We start from the raw sequence: 19,883 nt of genomic DNA, 5'->3' as shown, positions 1-19,883 counted from the left end.
TGTCATTTAAAGATAGGAGTTCAGCCCATCCATTTTGGATTGCTATATTTTGGATGTTGAAAGAAGTATGCAACAAAAGTCTGCTTTTTCTTCTTTTACTGAGTTTTAATACCCTTCATATGCATTTGCTTTTATTTTTGTGTTTTGCCATTCTGCTTTGAGATCAAAAGACAGTGTTTGGTTGGGAACAGGATGGTTTGGGGGTTGTAGGGTTTTTTCTTTTACTATTGGTATTGCAGGGGCACTTACAGACCCCATTCAGATATGGGGCTCCATATTTGTAATAATGACTATCACTTATAGATGTTTATGCTTTCAAAGCTCTATTATAAATATTTATCATCTTAGTAATTTTTAGTTCCTTATCTTCCATTTGTTAATGTTTTTATTTTGTCGCTACATACAGTACTCTAACACAAGTTATTTTGGTATTTTTAAAGTTTTATCCATTACAAATATTAGGTCTCGGTTGGAGATAGAAACTCTTACTGGCTTTTGTGTAGTACGTCTTTAGGAGACCGGTTTTTTTCAGGCTGCTGAATATAGTGTCTAGCCTTAGTTTGACATCTCTGCCTTCTGCTGCAACTTGCTGGGATAATGAATAAAACAACAGTGTATTATTTCCTTGAGAAACTTTTGCTTAAATGCCTTTAGTTAACGTTTGAGAGGCTTTTAGCTAAAAATTTGACAGATTCACTGTTTAACTTCAGATATTACATTTAGGGCTGTGTGTCAAAAGCATGCCCATGGAATCCTCTGATATTACAAGGAACTAGGTACAGTGAGGTTAGGACTGGGTGTTTTTAGTAGCATTAATTTAGATGATAAAATAATTATTTAGTAATGGATGACTAGCCTTGATCCATTTGAATAAAGTGGAAAGTTCATATCTGGCAAAAATCAGATTAGCATGATAGGTTTAATGTTAATAGGAGACGTGTATTTTCATAAACCTTAAAAATATATTTTAAAATAAAATTGTGTCAAAATCATTTCCCCTGCTTACTATACAAAACTCAGACCTTAAGTGCCATTTCCCTGCAATAGCTGATGATATTGCTAATGCAGAAAGCAGTGGAGCTGGAAGCCTGCTGTCCTGTGTGAGAGATCAGAGAGATTCTTCATTCACCTCATTATAGGTGAAAAAGCTTTTTATTGACATTTTAAGAGATGAAGAAAAGGAGCATTGCTATCATTTGACAACTGTCTGAGGAAATTTCTTGCTGGACATAAGAACAGCCATACTGAGTCAGACCAGTGGTCCACCTAGCCCAGAGGTTCTCAAACTGAGGGTCATGACCCCTAGGGGGTCGTGAGGTTATTACACGGGGGGGTTGCAAGGTGTCAGCCTCCACCCCAAACCTGCTTTGCCTCCAGCCTTTATAATGGTATTAAACATATTAAAAGGTGTTTTTAATTTATATGGGGGGGAGGTCACACTCAGAGGCTTGCTATGTGAAAGGGGTCACCAGTACAAAAGTTTGAGAACCACTGACCTAGCCCAATATCCTATCTTCCGACAGTGGCCGATGCTGGCGTGCTTCAGAGGGAATGAACAGAACAGGCAATCAAGTGCACTCCCAGTATCTGGCAAACAGAGGCTAGGGACGCTCAGAGGATGGTATTGCATCCCTGTCCATCTTGACTAATAGGTCTATCAATGGCTATCTGCCAGGAACTTACCAGGTTCTTTTTAAAATCCTGTTCTAGTTTTGGCCTCATATGGAAGCTGTTCTATACCCATAATCATTTTTGTTGTCCTCTCTTTACCTTTTCCAATCCCAATATATATATTTTTTGAGATGGGACGACCAGATCTGTATGCGATATTCAAGATGTGGGCGTACTATGGGTTTATATAGCGGCATTATGATATTTTCTGTCTTGTCTATCACTTTTTCCTAATGGTTCCTAACGCTGTTACCTTTTTTGACTACCGCTGAACATTGAGCAGATGTTATCAGAAAACTATCCACAATGACTCCAAGATCTCTTTCAGTGGTAACAGGTAGTTTAGACCCCATCATTTTGTATGTATAGTTGGGATTATGTTTTCCAATGTGCATTACTTTGCATTTATCAACATTTGAATTTCATCTGCTGTGTTGTTGCCCAGTCACCCAGTTTTGTGAGATCTCTTTGCCATCTGCTTTGGACTTAACTACCTTGACCAAATATAAACATCCATTGTATAATGTTAAAAACATGTGGCAACATTGTAACAATTTATAATATGTTTATCAAACAGTTGCTACAACTAAAAAAATAATTGCTTTCATAATAAATGTATACTGCATGATGGGAGAGCCAAGTGTTTGGAATTTATAGTGTATTACCTATATTTATTACCTATAAGATATCTGCTTTTGACCTATCTAGTTTGGGCATGTAAACATAAACCAGTGTTACTTGGCTAGAGAGGAAAACAGGTATTCATGTTTTGTACTTTATATTGTCCTTCAGTTTGCAGAGAGGGAGGAAGTAAAATGCATCTCTGAGTCACATTTTAAGAAATTACAGGTAATTTTTTTTTTAAACAAACTGGAATGTATATAGTAAAGGAAATGGAGAAAAATCAGTTTCTCATGGTAGAATTATAACTATCAGCAAACTACTGATTTAAGAATTTTTGTTTAACATAGGTTATAAGTAGGCTTGGAAGGATTAGATTTTTATCGGTAAAGGTCTTTCACTGTAAACACACAAACCAATGAAAAAAATCTTTTCATCTGTAAGAATAGAAATATACAGATAGGCAAATTAAGAACAATGCTGCTTGAGAACTTCAGAGTTCTATTTAAGGATATTTACTATGTATATTCTGACATGTGATGATGGCAATTTGTGTTTTCAATGGTTTTAAAACTTTAACTTTTTGAATTGCATATATCTACGGTCATTAAATAATTGTCTAACTCCCCTCCTCATAATTTCCCAGAATTGTGAAAATTTAAATGGATAAAAATAGAAGAAAGACGTTTAACCCATACTTCTGCACAACTATGAACATCTATTTGATAAAAATCTAAAAAAGGTTAATAGAAACATCAGTATATCTGCTGAAATCATAGAAAGATAAAAATTGAATTCTGCCAAGCCTAATTAAAAGAGAGTTAAGCCATTATGCAAGTCTTTCAATATACCGCAAAATTGTTTCTATTCTTTACTATAAAGCTATGTCTAACACACCTATTTTTAAACCAACAGTATAAGATAATTGGTGAATGCAAATGAGCACTAAAATTTCAAGTGGTTCTTTGAACCAGACTCCATTGCATGCATGCAATCATGCTCCTCTTCCATGCTTCTGTATTATAAATGGCTCTTTGAGTATATAGTGAATGTATTGCATTGTGTTAGTAATGTATTTACATGTTTAATGTTTATTCTTTCACCTTCAGTATTCATCTATTAATAAACTGCAGCCAGTCTCTTAATCTGATTAAAATGTCTGTTCTGTCAGTTTAGTCTTAATCACTCATGGCGTCTTCCATAATACCTAATTACAAATTTTCTAGTAATCTCTTGTCTGATTAATAATTCATATTGTATACCTTAGTATTGTATATATGAGTTTTAAAGCGATGCTAAACTTAAAAAAAAAAAAAAAAAAAACTTGTTAAAGATATCACTTACACCTTAAATTATTAAAACTGAAGGAATTATAAAAATCAGTTTGTTTTTCACTATTTAGGCAGTTTATTTCTTACATTTCCTCAAGTTAAATAATGAAGTTGATAGTTATTTTCACTTCAAATTCTCAGTGCTTATAAATATTTTGACTATTGCAAATACTTCACTGTAAATGTTTATTTTAAACTCCTAATTGGAACTTTAACTTAGAGAAATGGTTTTATTGGTCTTACATTTTGTAAATGCTTGTTATAAAACCTAATTTTGGGGGAGATTTTGCAGTGGTCTATTTTAAATTACATTTAATATAAAAGGAGAATTATTAATAAAATGAAAGATAAACCAGAATAATATGATAGATCTAGTTTATTTGTTGGCTTGACTTCTAATTTTGTTAAATGGTCAACATAGTGTTGTCTCCCTTTAAAACTGTGATTCATCTACTTAGGTCATTCAAATGGTACCTGTTGTGCTGGATAAATAACAGAAACAAAGTAACACAGATACAGAATGATTGTCCTGTGTTTGGTGTACATATCTGACTCAGACGATAATTATCAACCTTTCTCATATGTTTAGTTATCCATTGGTCTGGATATTATTTGTGGATTTAAATTTGCTCGTTCTACAAGATTTGAGGCAGTTTAGGCTCTTTTTTCCTACTTCTTCCTCTGAGTTTAGGTTCACTGTACTGGACTGAGGCAGCACTTCATTGACCACAGCTTACACTGGGCAAGTCTACACTACAGCGCTACATCTGGTGAAGACGCGCTATGCCAATGGGAGACCGCTCTCCCGTCGGCATAATTACTCCACCTGGGGGAGAAGCATAAGCTGTGTTGGTGGGAGTATCTCCTGCCTACATAGCACCAGTGTAGACCACACACAACTTTTGTCACTCAGGGGTGTGAAAAAGCACCCCCCCCCCCCCCCAGCAACGCAAGTTAGATCAACTTAACCAGTAGCGTAGACCTGCCCACTCCTTCCATCTAGGAAAACAGCTTCAGCTTTGCTGCGGGAGCTTTAGAGCATGATTATTTCACAAACTTCTGAGGAACTTCAAATGAATGTGCATGTAACTTTTTCAGGGCTGATATTATCAAGCCTAGATAAACTGCATTGCAATAAACCAATCTGAAGATAATGAAGGCATATATAATAGAAACCAGTTCAGTTACCTAGTCAGTTGTTTCTTGTTAGAATGTGTTTGTTGCAGTTCCTTCTTATATCTAAGTCTAGAATCTATGAGGAGTGTTGTTGGACCTCACAACTGTTTTGGGGTGATAAGAGTTTTGTGTGATAAGACTTGCATTGTGGCCACTTAAGATTTGGAACTCCTTACCCAAGCAGCACAAGAGTGACTTTCTCACCTCAGTTGTTGCAGTCTTTGGTCCTGTTGCCTTTTATTTTAAATTTTGCAAACAATAAAATTAAAGTATGTGAATTAGGTCAACTGTCTATTTTTGTCAATTGTTATAAGAGAAAAGTAGCCTTGTATTTGATATTTTCCCTAGGAATTGGCTCTTCCATCAGGTCAATCACCCACTTTTCCAGTCACACACGGTATGCAGACTAGTGAACGCATATGTATATGAGAGAAAATTAGTTTATTTGTACTTTTATTTTCTCTGAATTATTCCAAGGCATTCCACAAAGTAATCCATGACAGTAATCAAGTTGGCTGTACTATTGTCTGTTCTTTGCTACTGTTTTAAAAATTATTATTTATTATTAAACATAGTGTCTGGAACAACAGCTTCCTGATTGGGGTCTCAAGCTGTTACTATAATATGGATGATAATCCTTCAGCCTAAGGTTAAATATTGCTGTAAAATGCAAATGAGTTTAACAACAAAATCAAATACATTAAATATCCAATGTACCCTTCATGGTAAACTAATAAATCACGCCTCATGTGCCTTTCCAGCTCACCTGAAATTTAGGTAAAATACAGAGTATTAAGCCTCTTGTATTTCCTAATAGTACATACTTAGGATGCCATATTAAACAATCTTTAATTTAATCCTACTGTTTTAAAAAAAATTGCTATAATCTCCTGACCATCAATATATAGTGGCTGTCATTAAATTTTAACATTTGCAAGTGGTTACCACCCAATTTTCCTTATACTTAAACCACACATTATCATTTTGTTGTTGTGTAGGCACTGTTTTTAGATGTTGACTTTTTAATGGCAATCAATGTAGGTACATAAACAGTTCAAAATTAAATCACTTTAGACAAGTAAAGAATGTATTAGCTGGGACTGAGACTTGAAGTCCACATTAGAAATACAGTGCTTGATTCTTTATTGTGCTGTGGCACCATTATGCCTGTTCAGTAGTGCAAAGGGGCTTTAAATGAATTGGCTCTGATCACCAATGTGTTCCTCCAGTACTGTGTATAAATACCTGAGTGGTGTAGAGATTTATGCCACTCATTACCACATCCCCTAGCATAAGAAGTAGAGATGATGGAAAGGTGGTGTGGTGTGGTGTGGTGTGGTTAGACCATCTCTGTGCTCCAGCTGCTCTTAGCTACTGGAACCAGTCCTTCATGGCTGCAAGTAGATAGGGCTACTTTAACTTACATATGGGGCCTTGGCTGGCCCAAGAATAAAGGAGTCACAAATATGACTTAATACCATCTTCACTCATCTTCCTGGCCACACACTCATTGTCCCATTTCTACTTCATGCATAGCTTGGTCAAAAATGCCACACTATCAGAGTTCTTTCTACCATGCAGGTGTACCAAGATACCATCTGTTTCTCTCTCTAGCAAAAGCCATCACTTCAGAATTTCTAATTAAATTTACTGTTTACATCCTTGTCAGAGGGTCAGTAAGAAAGAAACTTGTCCAACATAACAGTATTTCCACACACAAAACTCTTCCTCTTCTAAAGCATCACTGATACATAATCTAGGAAAATTTTCTCCTTGGGTATCCAGGATACTGAAGTCCTTTCAGTCTCTCTATTTTAGGAGGCCAGAGTTTCAGTACTAGCAGGATCATGTGAGTTAATCCAATGCTACTTGCAGTGAATTTAAGTAATATCATAGGGCATGGCTACACTTGCCAATGTAGAGCGCTTTGAGTTAAACCAGCCTTCGGAGAGCACAGTAGGGAAAGCGTTGCAGTCTGTCCACACTGACAGCTTCAAGCGCACTGGTGTGGCCACATTTGCAGCGCTTGCAGCGGCATTGGGAGCGGTGCATTATGCACAGCTATCCCAGCATTCAAGTGGCTGCAGTGTGCTTTTCAAATGGGGTGGGGTATGACAGGGAGTGTGTTGTGTGTATGTGGGGGGAGAGAGTAGGTTTTTGGGGGGCTGAGAGCATGTCAGCATGCTGTCTTATAAGTTCATACAGCAGCAGACCCCCTTCCTGCCCCCCCCCCTCTCTCTCTCTCTCTCTCACACACACACAGCATTCCACACTAATGGTTGCTTTGTCTCAGAGCAGATAAGCAGCCGGCTGTCAGAAACGGAGCTTTCAAAGGGCATTTCCGCATTCCTACAGCCGATTCCAAACAATGACAAGAGTGGCCACTTGACTTAAGGGGATTATGGGACGTTTCTGGAGGCTGGTCAGAGCGCAGTAAAGCAACACCTCATTCGCACTGGCGCTGCGGCACTCCAGCGAGGGCGCAGCAAAAGTTATTCCACTCGCCAAAGTGGAGTACCAGCAGTGCTGTAGCCGCGGAGTCAGAGTGCTCTACGTGCCTTGCCAGTGTGGACGGGTAGTGAGCTAGTGTGTCCGGGGCTCCTTTATTGGCTGTAACTCTCAAGTGTAGCCAAGCCCATAGTCACTCTGATATCTTTTTGAGATTCTCTCCATATATGAGGGGTAGCCGTGTTAGTCTGTATCAACAAAAACAACGAGGAGTCCGGTGGCACCTTAAACACTAACAGATTTATTTGGGCCTAAGCTTTCATGGGTAAAAGACCCACTTCTTCAAATGCGTGACGTGAAAATGACAGATACAGGCATAAATACATATACACTGGCACATGAAGAGAAGGGAGTTACCTTACAAGTGGAGAACCAGTGTTGACAAGGCCAATTCAGTCAGGGTGGATGTGGTCCACTCCCAATAATTTGAGGAGGAGGTGGCAGTACCAAGAGAGAGAAAATTGCTTTTGTCGTGAGCCACCTACTCCCAGTCCCTCCTCAAGCCCAAATTAATGGTGTTAAGTTTGCAAATGAATTATAGCTCTGCATTTTCTCTTCGAAGTCTGTTTTTGAAGGGTTTTTTGTTGTTGTTGTTGAAGGATGGCTACTTTTAAATCTGTTATTGAATGTCCACGGAGATCAAAGTGTTCTCCTACTGGCTTTTTTGTGTTACCATTCCTGATGTCTGATTTGCATCCATTTGTTCTTTTACGTAGAGACTGTCTGGTTTGGCCAATGTACATGGCAGAGGGGCATTGCTGGCACGTGATGGCATATATCACATTGGTAGATGTGCAGGTGAATGAGCCCCTGATGGTGTGGCTGATGTGGTTGGGTCCTCTGATGGTGTTGCTAGAGTAGATGTGGGGACAGAGTAGGCAAAGGGGTTTGTTACAGGGATTGGTTCCTGGGTTAGTGTTTCTGTTGTGTGGTGTGTAGTTGCTGGTGAGTATTTGCTTCAGGTTTGGGGGCTGTCTGTAAGCGAGGACTGTCCTGCCTACCAAGGTCTGTGAGTTAGGGATCGTTTTCCAGAATAGGTTGTAGATCGTTGATCATGTGCTGCAGAGGTTTTAGCTGGTGGCAGTATGTGATGCCCAGTGGTGTTCTGTTATTTTCCTTGTTGGGCTTGTCCTGTAAGTGATTTCTGGGTACCAGTCTCACTCTGTCAATCTGTTTCCTCACTTCCCCAGGTGGGTATTGCAGTTTTAAGAGTGCTTGATAAAGATCTTGTCGGTGTTTGTCTCTGTCTGAGGGATTGGAGCAAATGGCTTGGCTGTAGAGCAGAGGTGGGCAAACTACAGCCCGCGGGCCACATCCGGCCGGCAGGACCCTCCTGCCTAGCCCCTGAGCTCCTGGCCCGGGAGGCTAGTCCCCGGCCCCTCCCCTGCAGCCTCAGCGCTGTGCCGCTGGTGCAACGCTCTGGGCAGTGCAGTTGCAGAGCCGCGGCCTGACCCGGTGCTCTGGGCAGAGAGTGGTAAGGGGACAGGGGGGTTGGATAGAGGGCAGGGGGGATAGGGGTCGGGTCGGTCAGAGGGTGGGGAACGGAGGATTGGATGGGGCAGGGGTCCCGGGTGGGGGGGGGGCAGTCAGGAATAAGGTGGGGCGTTGGATGAGGCAGCAGAGGGCAGTCAGGGGTGGAGGGTCCAGGGGTGGTCAGGGGACAGGGAGCAGGGGGTGGTGGATTGGGCAGGAGTCCCAGGGGAGCTGTCAGGGGGCGAGAAGCGGGGGGGTCGGATAGGGGGCCAGGGCCAGGCCACTCCTGGCTGTTTGGGGAGACCTAGCCTCCCCTAACTGGCCCTCCATACAATTTTGGAAACCTGATGTGGCCCTCAGGCCAAAAAGTTTTCCAGCCTCTGCTGTAGACAGTGGGTTGTGTGATGTGTCCTGGATGGAAGCTGGAGGCATGTAGGTAAGTGTAGTGGTCAGTAGATTTCCGGTATAGGGTGGTGGTTATGTGACCATCACTTATTTGAACTGTAGTGTCCAGAAGTGGATCTCTTGTGTGGACTGGTCCAGGCTGAGGTTGATGGTGGGGTGGAAATTGTTGAAATCATGGTGGAATTCTTCAAGAGTCTCCTTCCCATGGGTCCATATGATGATGATGTCATCAATGTAGCGCAAGTAGAAGAGCAGTGCTAGGGGTTTTTTACCCACGAAAGCTTACGCCCAAATAAATGTTAGTCTTTAAGGTGCCACTGGACTCTTCGTTTTTCTTCATATATACCCTTTCAAAATCACAAAGAGAATATGTATTGTTTGTATGCTATGTTGGACTTCAAACATTGTTGAAATCACAGTAATAGTAGATTGAAACAATTTTTTTCTGTATTAGCAACTCTGAATTGTTGTTTCCAAGGTAGGGTGACCAGATCACAACAGTAAAATATTGGGACATATTGGGGTGCCGTAGGCCCCGCCCACAGTCCGCTCCCACTCTGCCTCAGGTCCCGCCCCCTCCTCGCTCGGCACCGCCACCGCACCCCTCATCCCCTGGCCTGCCGCTGGCTTGCTGCATCTCTCATCAGTCCCCCACCCACCACTCGCCTTCTCTCACTCACTCCCCTGCCAGAAACCCCCATGCCCACCCCAAAAACCTCTGTGCGCCGCTGGCTCGTGGCTCGCCTCTTTTACCCGCCTGCTGCTCGCCTCTTCACACACACCCCGCCCGCCGCTGGCTCGCCGCTCACCTCCTCACCCCTCCCCCCTGCTGCTGGCTCACCGCTTGCCGCCCCTCTCCCATCACTGCCTCCCTGCTCACCTCTTCGCCTGCCTGCCACTGCTGGCTCACCACTCCACCCTTGCTTGCCCGCTGCTCACTTGCCTCCTCACCCTCGCCCGCCCCCTGGCCACTCAATTCCCCTCCCCTGCCTGCCAGCTCGCCTCTTCTCCCTGCCCACCTGCTGGCCAGCCAGCTGGCCAGCCGCTGGCTCGCCCCACCCTGCTGCTCGCCTCTTTCCCCGCCTCTGCCCCCCTCCCCCCCCCCACCTGCTGCTGGCTCACCCTCGCCTGCTGGCTGCTGGCCTCTTCACCCTCGCCTGCCGGCCGCTTGCTCCTCAGTCCCGCTGGCTCGCCTCTTCACCCAGCCGGCCAGCCAGCTGCTGGCTGGCCTGCTGCTGGCTCGCCCCACCCTGCCGCTTGCCTTCCCCCCCCCCCCACCTCTCTGCCCCTACTTGCCTACTCACCCTTCCTGCTCACCTCCTTACCTGATTATCGGGACAATTGGTTTGCCGATCATACATTGGTCGGGACGCGGGACAAAGGACTAAATATTGGGACATCTGATCACCCTATTCCAAGGCATCCTTATTACCAGAAAATTCTCTTACTATTTTTCTCTCAGTGAATTAAGAATGGTTTAAGTAATAAATGATTTGCCCTCCATATTGAATCCAGATCAAATGGTCCCTGACTCAGAGATCAGCTAGAAGCAGATGAGTTCTCAGTTACCACAAGGAAAACAAAAAGAGAAGGAAATAATAAAAGCTAGGATAGTGTGTACACTCCATCCAGTTTACTCACTTTCCAAATAAGAAAATGGATATGACACAATAACAGCTAATTTATCTTGGATGGGGTCATTGAGGCTTGTTTGTTGCATGTACCTTAACAGAGATGAGTAGTTTTCAACCAAGTATTTATTAGTAGTAATCTTATATTCCATTGTTTTGGGTAATGAAGGCTTGGGGGAAGGCCTTTCAGTAATGAAGGCAAAGGAATCCTTCATGTTCAAGAACTTAAACTACTTCTTTGAGTGATTGCTCATGTGCATTCCAATAGGTGTGCATGCAGCACATGCACTATCGTTGGAAGGTTTTTTCCCCTAGCGGTACCCGTTGGGTCGGCTGTGGAATGGCGCCTTCGTGGCAGTGTATATAGGTCCCTGCCAACCCGCCGCCTTCTCAGTTCCTTCTTACTGCGAGTGACAGCATTTGGCAGCATGTGACCTCCAGAAGAAGAAAGGGGAGCATCCATGTACCAGCAACGCAGATACAGGTAAGTAACCGTTTTCATGTTCTCTCCACAGGTACTAATGCGGAGAGTGAACTAGATGATACATCTGAGGGAAGGGAACAGAAGGAAACTCCGCCGATTGGAAGGCATGAGATGCACTGTCCTAGGGTTGGGGGTTCCACGACCACCACTCCTAAGAGGAGGAGGCAGGTGGTGGTGGTCGGGGACTCTCTCCTCGGGGGGCTGAGTCATCTATCTGCCACCTTGACCGGGAAAACCGAGAAGTCTGCTGCTTGCCAGGAGCTAGGATTCACAGTGTGACTGAGAGACTGCCGAGACTCATCAAGCCCTCGGATCGCTACCCCTTCCTGCTTCTCCAGGTGGCTACCAATGATACTGCCAAGAATGACCTTGAGCAGATCACTGCAGACTATGTGGCTCTGGGAAGAAGGATAAAGGAGTTTGAGGCGCAAGTGGTCTTCTCATCCATCCTCCCCGTGGAAGGAAAAGGCCTGGGTAGAGACCGTCGAATCGTGAAGGTCAACGAATGGCTACACAGGTGGTGTCGGAGAGAAGGCTTTGGATTCTTTGACCATGGGATGGTGCTCCAAGAAGGAGGAGTGCTAGCCAGAGATGGGCTCCATCTAATGAAGAGAGGGAAGAGCATCTTCGCAAGCAGGCTGGCTAACCTAGTGAGGAGGGCTTTAAACTAGGTTCGCCGGGGGAAGGAGACCAAAGCTCTGAGGTAAGTGGGGAAGTGGGACACTGGGAGGAAGCACAAGCAGGAGCACGCGAGAGGGCAGGGCTCCTGCCTCGTACTGAGAAAGAGGGACGATCAGCGAGTTATCTCAAGTGCCTGCACACAAATGCAAGAAGCCTGGGAAACAAGCAGGGAGAACTGGAAGTCCTGGCACAGTCAAGGAATTATGACGTGATTGGAATAACAGAGACTTGGTGGGGTAACTCACATGACTGGAGTACTGTCATGGATGGATATAAACTGTTCAGGAAGGACAGGCAGGGCAGAAAAGGTGAGGGAGTTGTACTGTATGTGAGCTCTGAGCAGTCATACTGCTCCCTTAAGTATGAAACTGCAGAAAAACCTTAGTGTCTCTGGATTAAGTTTAGAAGTGTGAGCAACAAGGGTGATGTCATGGTGGGAGTCTGCTATAGATGGGGATGAGGATGAGGAAGGGGATGAGGTGGATGAGGCTTTCTTCTGGCAACTCACAGAAGTTACTAGATCGCAGGCCCTGATTCTCATGGGAGACTTGAATCACCCTGATATCTGCTGGGAGAGCAATACACCGGTGCACAGACAATCCAGGAAGTTTTTGGAAAGTGTAGAGGACAATTTCCTGGTGCAAGTGCTGGAGGAACCAACTAGGGGCAGAGCTCTTCTTGACCTGCTGCTCACAAACAGGGAAGAATTAGTAGGGGAAGCTAAAGTGGGTGGGAACCTGGGAGACAATGACCATGAGATGGTCGAGTCCAGGATCCTGACACAGGGAAGAAAGGAGAGCAGCAGAATACAGACCCTGGACTTCAGAAAAGCAGACTTTGACTCCCTCCGGGAACTGATGGGCAGGATCCCCTGGGAGAATAATATGAGGGGGAAAGGAGTCCAGGAGAGCTGGCTGTATTTTAAAGAATCCTTATTGAGGTTACAGGGACAAACCATCCCGATGTGTAGAAAGAATAGTAAATATGGCAGGCGACCAGTTTGGCTTAACAGTGAAATCCTTGCTGATCTTGAACACAAAAAAGAAACTTACCAGAAGTGGAAGATTGGACAAATGACCAGGGAAGAGTATAAAAATATTGCTTGGGCATGCAGGAGTGAAATTAGGAAGGCCAAATCACACCTGGAGTTGCAGCTAGCAAGAGATGTTAAGAGTAACAAGAAGGGTTTCTTCAGGTATGTTAGCAACAAGAAGAAAGTCAAGGAAAGTGTGGGCCCCTTACTGAATGAGGGAGGCAATCTAGTGACAGAGGATGTGGAAAAAGGTAATGTACTCAATGCTTTTTTTTGCCTCTGTCTTCATGAACAAGGTCAGCTCCCAGACTACTGCACTGGGCGGCACAGCATGGGGAGGAGGTGACCAGCCCTCTGTGGAGAAAGAAGTGGTTCGGGACTATTTAGAAAAGCTGGACGAGCACAAGTCCATGGGCCGGATGCGCTGCATCCGAGAGTGCTAAAGGAGTTGGCGGATGTGATTGCTGAGCCATTGGCCATTAACTTTGAAAACTCATGGCCATCGGGGGAAGTCCCGGACGACTGGAAAAAGACTAATGTAGTGCCCATCTTTAAAAAAGGGAAGAAGGAGGATCCTGGGAACTACAGGCCAGTCAGCCTCACCTCAGTCCCTGGAAAAATCATGGAGCAGGTCCTCAAGGAATCAATTCTAAAGCACTTAGAGGAGAGGAAAGTGATCAGGAACAGTCAGCATGGATTCACCAAGGGCAAGTCATGCCTGACTAATCTAATTGCCTTCTATGATGAGATAACTAGCTCTGTGGATGAGGGGAAAGTGGTGGACGTGTTGTTGCTTGACTTTAGCAAAGCTTTTGACACGGTCTCCCACAGTATTCTTGCCAGCAAGTTAAAGTAGTATGGGCTGGATGAATGGATTATAAGGTGGATAGAAAGTTGGCTAGATTGTCAGGCTCAACAGGTAGTGATCAATGGCTCCATGTCTAATTGGCAGCCGGTATCAAGTGGAGTGCCCCAAGGGTCGGTCCTGGGGCCGGTTTTGTTCAATATCTTCATAAATGATCTGGAGGATGGTGTGGATTGCACCCTCAGCAAGATTGCAGATGACGCTAAGCTGGGAGGAGAGGTAGATACGCTGGAGGGTAGGGATAGGATACAGAGGGCCCTAGACAAATTGGAGGATTGGGCCAAAGAAATCTGATGAGGTTCAACAAGGACAAGTGCAGAGTCCTGCACTTAGGACAGAAGAATCCCATGCACCGCTACAGACAAGGGACCGAATGGCTCGGCAGCAGTTCTGCAGAAAAGGACCTAGGGGTTACAGTGGACGAGAAGCTGGATATGAGTCAACAGTGTGCCCTTGTTGCCAAGAAGGCCAATATATGTATAAGTAGGGGCATTGCCAGCAGATCGAGGGACGTGATCGTTCCCCTCTGTTCGACATTGGTGAGGCCTCATCTGGAGTACTGTGTCTGGTTTTAGGCCTCACACTACAAGAAGGATGTGGAAAAATTGGAGAGAGTCCAGCAGAGGGCAACAAAAATGGTTAGGGGACTAGAACACATGACTTATGAGGAGAGGCTGAGGGAACTGGGATTGTTTAGTCTACAGAAGAGAAGAATGAGGGGGGATTTGATAGCTGCTTTCAGCTACCTGAAAGGGGCGTCCAAAGAGGATGGATCTAGACTGTTCTCAGTGGTAGCTGATGACAGAACAAGGAGTAACTCAAGTTGCAGTGGGGGAGGTTTAGGTTGGATATTAGGAAAAACTTTTTCACTAGAAGGGTGGTGAAACACTGGAATGCGTTACCTAGGGAGGTGGCGGAATCTCCTTCCTTAGATATTTTTAAGGTCAGGCTTGACAAAGCCCTGGCTGGGATGATTTAGTTGGGAATTGGTCCTGCTTTGAGCAGGGGGTTGGACTAGATGACCTCCTGAGGTCCCTTCCCACCATGATATTCTGTGCTTCTATGACGGTCGTTGGAGCAGCTCAGTCTCCTGAATTCGCAAGTGCCCACCTAATGGTTTCCTTTTCTTAGTTGTAAATAGTTATTAGTTTGTAGTTAGTTGGGCTTACTCTGGGGGGCTTTCCCCCCACCTTAGTTTCCCCAGGCACAGGGGCATGCCTCAGTCGCAGGAGTTTATGGCATGCCAGGTGTGTGCAAAACCTATGCCCACAGGCGATCTGCACATTGCTTATCTCAAGTACGTAGGAGAGGGCCATCAGACAAATAAGTGCCTAATTTGCAAGAGCTTTAGATCCAGGACTAAGAGCAAGACTATTGTTTGAAGCTCCTCCTGAGGGAGTCAGCCCTCCGCTCCCAGCTGGCACTGGCATTATCGGTGTGCAGTGCCCTGGCCTCGGTGCGGGATGTCCCGGCACCGAGAGGGGACTCCTCCAAGGAGCACCAGTGCCGCTCCCCGACTCGTACGGCCAGAGCTACCAGGTGGCACCGCTCACAGTTCCCAGTGCCGCATAAGAAAAAGAAGGCGGACAGGGGTCGTTCCCCCATCAAGAAGCCATGAGGGGATTCCAGCGGGGTGCGTCCTCCGGCGGGACACCCACGGTCTGGACCTCAAGACCCGTCACTGTTGACTCCAACGGGAGGCCCGTTGAGTCTGGTGCTGGTGGACTCCCCAACTCGGGAGGATTTGGGAGGTCAAGCTCTACCTCCCTCCACAATGAATACCTACGAGGCAGCGCGGGACCTCATTGCCATGACGGCGCAGTCCCCAGCCCCGCAGGTGTGAGCTCCGGCACTGCAAGTCCAGGCACTGTCAGCGGCACTGAAGTGGGCACCAGCTGCAGTGTCTATTCCAGTGCCACATATGGCTCCGGCACACTTTGTGACGCTGATGGCGGCACCACCCCTGGTTCATCATCACGGCAAGCCCACAATGTTATGGCGCCACTCACCATCACCCCGGTACCGCTCCCCGGCACCGTCGGGCTCCGCCCCCCGTGGTCAGGCACAGACTACTCGTCTGAGTCAGACGCTGAGGCTTCTGTGTCTCAACGCAGCCAGTACCGCTCTCGGCACTGCAGACCAGTTGACTCATTGGCACCGGCGGTCGCCTGGCCAGCCCAGTACAATGGCCCTTTTGGACTCCTTGGGTCTACCATCAGGGTCAGGGCTCCAGGCTTCCACACCCCGTGCCCCCTCTCAGCAACATCGCTGGCTCGCCACACCCCCAGGGCTCCTGAGGACCCTGCATGAGACAGGGACTCTGGGCTCTTATGCTCATGCGCAGCACCCGAACCCGTGCCATCAGTCACAGGGAGGCTCCGAGGTACCTGACCCAGCCTCCAGAGAGCCAGAAGGGCAGAAAGACCCTGTCCCACAGGTCTCCTCACCAGATGGACACCAGAACCTTCTTAGTAGGGTGGCCCTAAACCTCAATCTCCAGGCAGAGGTGGTCACGGATGAGTTGGACCCGATGGCTGACATCCTTGCCCCAGAGGGTCCATCTAGGGTGGCCTTGCCCCAATAAGAACGATCCAGAACATCACTAAGGTGCTCTGGCAGACTCTAGCCTCAATACCACCCATCACTAAAGGGGTGGAAGGACGCTATTCTGTGCCTCAGAAAGGGTACAAACACCTTTTCACCCATCCCCAACTGCGGACTCTGGTGGTTGATGCGGCAAATCATAAGGAGCGGCAAGGGCAGCCAGGTCCCGTGCCTCAGTCATGGAATGCTAAGAAGCTGGACCTTTTTAGGCCAAAAGGTCTACTCAACCGGGGGGCTCCAGCTTTGAGTGATCCACCAGCAAGCGGTACTTGCTGTGCTTTCAATTAGTGGAGCTCATTGGCAAAGTTCCAGGAGTTACTATAGGCTGACTTGCGCAATGGGTTTAGTGCACTCCTTGAGGAGGGCAGGGTGGCCTCGAGAACCTCCCTCCAGGCCGCGTTAGACACGGCGGACTGGGCGGCTTGGACTATGGTCACTGCCACTACAGTGAGGCACAGTGTGTAGCTGCAGGTGTCCGGGATACTACCTGAGGACCAGAACACAATTCAGGACCTCCGCTTTGACTGTGCAGGCCTGTTTGCCCAAAATACAGACTCTCGCCTGCACAGCCTTAAGGCCTCGCGGGCGACTTTTAAGTGTTTGGGGATCCCCACCCCTACACCCCAAAGAAAGCCTTTTAAGTCTCAGCCCCCGTCCCGTTTCTACTCTGGGCCTCCCAGGCGAGACTCGTCCAAGAGATGGGGCAGAAATAATAAGAGGTGCCCGCCACAGTTACCCTCCCCCCTCGCATTCTCGAGTCTCTCCATTGGTGGCTGCAGCCACAAGTGGTCTGTGTGGGAGTACCCTTTGCCAAACCCCAACCTATACTATCCCTAGTCACGGAAGCCTCTGCGCTTGGTTGGGAAGCGCATCTGGGCAATATCAGAACCCAAGGCCTGTGGTCCCACACAGAACTATCACTGCATATCAATGTAAGGGAGCTGAGGGCGGTTCATCTGGCATGCCAAGCATTCCAGGCCTGCCTTCAGGGCGCATGAGTGTCGGTACTGACGGACAACACTGCAGCAATGTTCTATATAAACAAACAGGGTGGTGCTGCCTCCACTTCCCTTGCCGAGAAGCCCTTGAGCTGTGGGACTTTTGCATCACCCCCTCGATACACCCAGAGGCGTTGCACCTAGGTGTGCGCAACAAGCTAGCCGATCGCCTCAGCCGCTCATTTCACAGTCACAACTGGTTCCTCAGGCCGGACATCGCGCACTCGATTTTCCAGAGGTGGCGCTTTCCCCACATATACCTGTTCGCAATGCAGAGCAACAGGAAGTGCCAGCAGTTCTGCTCTTTCCTGAACCACAGCCCAGGCTCCATCGTGGACGCCTTTCATGGACAAGTCATCTGCTATATGCGTTCTCCCCCCGCCCGGCCCCATACACAAAGTCCTCCTCAAGACTCGCCGGGATGGGGCTTTCTTGATCCTCATAGCGCCAGCATGGCCCCGCCAGCACTGGTTCACCATGTTGTTGAACCTCTCTGTGGACAGACCAGTAGCCTTTCCTGCGTGCCCGACCCTCATCACACAGGACCACGGCCGTCTACAACACCCCAACCTGGAGTCCCTCCACCTCATGGCGTGGAAACTCTATGGCTGAACCCTCTTGAGCTTCAGTGTTCGGACCTAGTGAGGGAGGTCCTGCTGGGAAGTAGGAAACCCTCCACTCTTGCCTCGAACCTGGCAAAGTGGAAGCACTTTTCCATCTGGTCTCTGCAGAGGGGCACCAAACCGTAGCTAACCCCAATTCCCCTTGTTTTGGACTACCTGTAATACCTCAAGCAGCAAGGGTTGGCAATACCATCTCTCAGGGTACACCTGGCTGCCATTTTGGCCTTCCACCTGGGGGCAGCAGGTAGGTCAGTCTTCAGCAATCCCATGGTGGACCGGTTTCTCAAGGGCTTGGACAGACTTTATCCCCAGGTACGATGGCCCGTTCCCCAGTGGGACCTCAACCTGGTCCTTTCTGCACTCCTGGGGCCCCCTTTCGAGCCCATGGCAACCTGCTCTCTGTCCTACCTTTCCTGGAAGGTGCCCTTTCTGGTGGCCATAACCTCAGCCAGAAGGGTATCCGAGCTCAGAGTGCTGACTTCTGAGCCCTCCTATATGGTCTTTTATGAAGACCAGGTGCAGCTACGCCCTCACCCTGCGTTTCTGCCGAAGATAGTCTCCCAGTTTCATGTGAACTAAGATATATTTTTACCTATGTTCTTCCCTAAGCCTCATGCCAGTAACAGAGCGTACATATTCCATTCCCTGGACGTTAGGCGTGCCCTAGCATTCTACATTGAGCGTACAAAGCCATTTTGTAAGTCACCACAGCTCTTTATTGCAATCGCAGAAAGGATGAGGGGGCTCCCGATCTTGTCCCAGCACATTTCATCATGGATCAAGTCCTGTATCAGGACGTGCTACAATCTGGCTAAAATTCCAACCCCTCCACTTACAGCGCACTCCATGACAGTACAGGTGTCATCCGCGGCATTCCTGGCGCAGGTCCCTAACCAGGACATACGCAAGGCAGCAACGTGGTCTTCCATCCACACCTTCACGTCACACTACACCATTACCAAACAGGCAAGCCTTTGGCAGGGCGGCCCTGCACTCAGCAACCAGGTGAACTCGGACCCCTCCCCCAGGGAAACTGCTTGGAAGTCACCTATTGGAATGCACATGAGCAATCACTCGAAGAAAAAATGGTTACCTACCTCTCGTAACTGTTGTTCTTTGAGATGTGTTGCTTATGTCCATTCCAAATCCCACCCGTCTCCCCTCTGTCGGAGTATTCTGGCAAGAAGGAACTGAGCAGGCAGTCGGTCGGCAGGGATCTATATTCACCACCATGAAGGCACCACTCCAGGGGTCTCCACAGCCGACCTGATGGGAACCACTAGGGGAAAAACCTTCCAACAATCATGCACGCAGCACGCGCACACCTATTGGAATGGACATGAGCAACACATCATGAAGAACAGTTACGAGAGGTAAGTAACCGTTTTTTCTGCGAGGCATTCATCCATTTAGCTATGACCTGAGGATGTGTTAATTAAATTGAGACCATGCAGACCATAAGGACCTATGAACAACTTTTCTGAGTTTCCTGTAGACATGTTCGATTAAATTTGCCATTGTGGGAAGAAATAAAAACGCCTTATTTGCCTTTTAGGCCATAAATACCAAATATCCTACTTCAGTGTGTGTATTGTGGCCCCTCTAATTTTTTCACCACAAGAAAAAGTGTGTTGAGATAACCTTGGTTTCAGAGTAACAGCCGTGTTAGTCTGTATTCGCAAAAAGAAAAGGAGTACTTGTAGCACCTTAGAGACTAACCAATTTATTTGAGCATAAGCTTTCGTGAGCTACAGCTCACTTCATCGGATGCATACTGTG

General features: G+C 46.8%; 1 protein-coding gene across 3 annotated transcripts in view; it reads left to right on the top strand.

The window, feature by feature from the left end:
- The window catches only part of CNOT2 (CCR4-NOT transcription complex subunit 2), a 151,905-nt gene that overhangs the window by 93,352 nt on the left and 38,670 nt on the right, over window positions 1-19,883 (top strand). The window lies entirely within an intron of this gene.

The sequence above is a fragment of the Natator depressus genome, chromosome 1 (assembly GCF_965152275.1).
Source record: "Natator depressus isolate rNatDep1 chromosome 1, rNatDep2.hap1, whole genome shotgun sequence".
Taxonomy (NCBI): domain Eukaryota; kingdom Metazoa; phylum Chordata; order Testudines; family Cheloniidae; genus Natator; species Natator depressus.
Note: the sequence above shows the minus strand (reverse complement) of the source record. Positions and strands in the feature narration are given on the sequence as shown.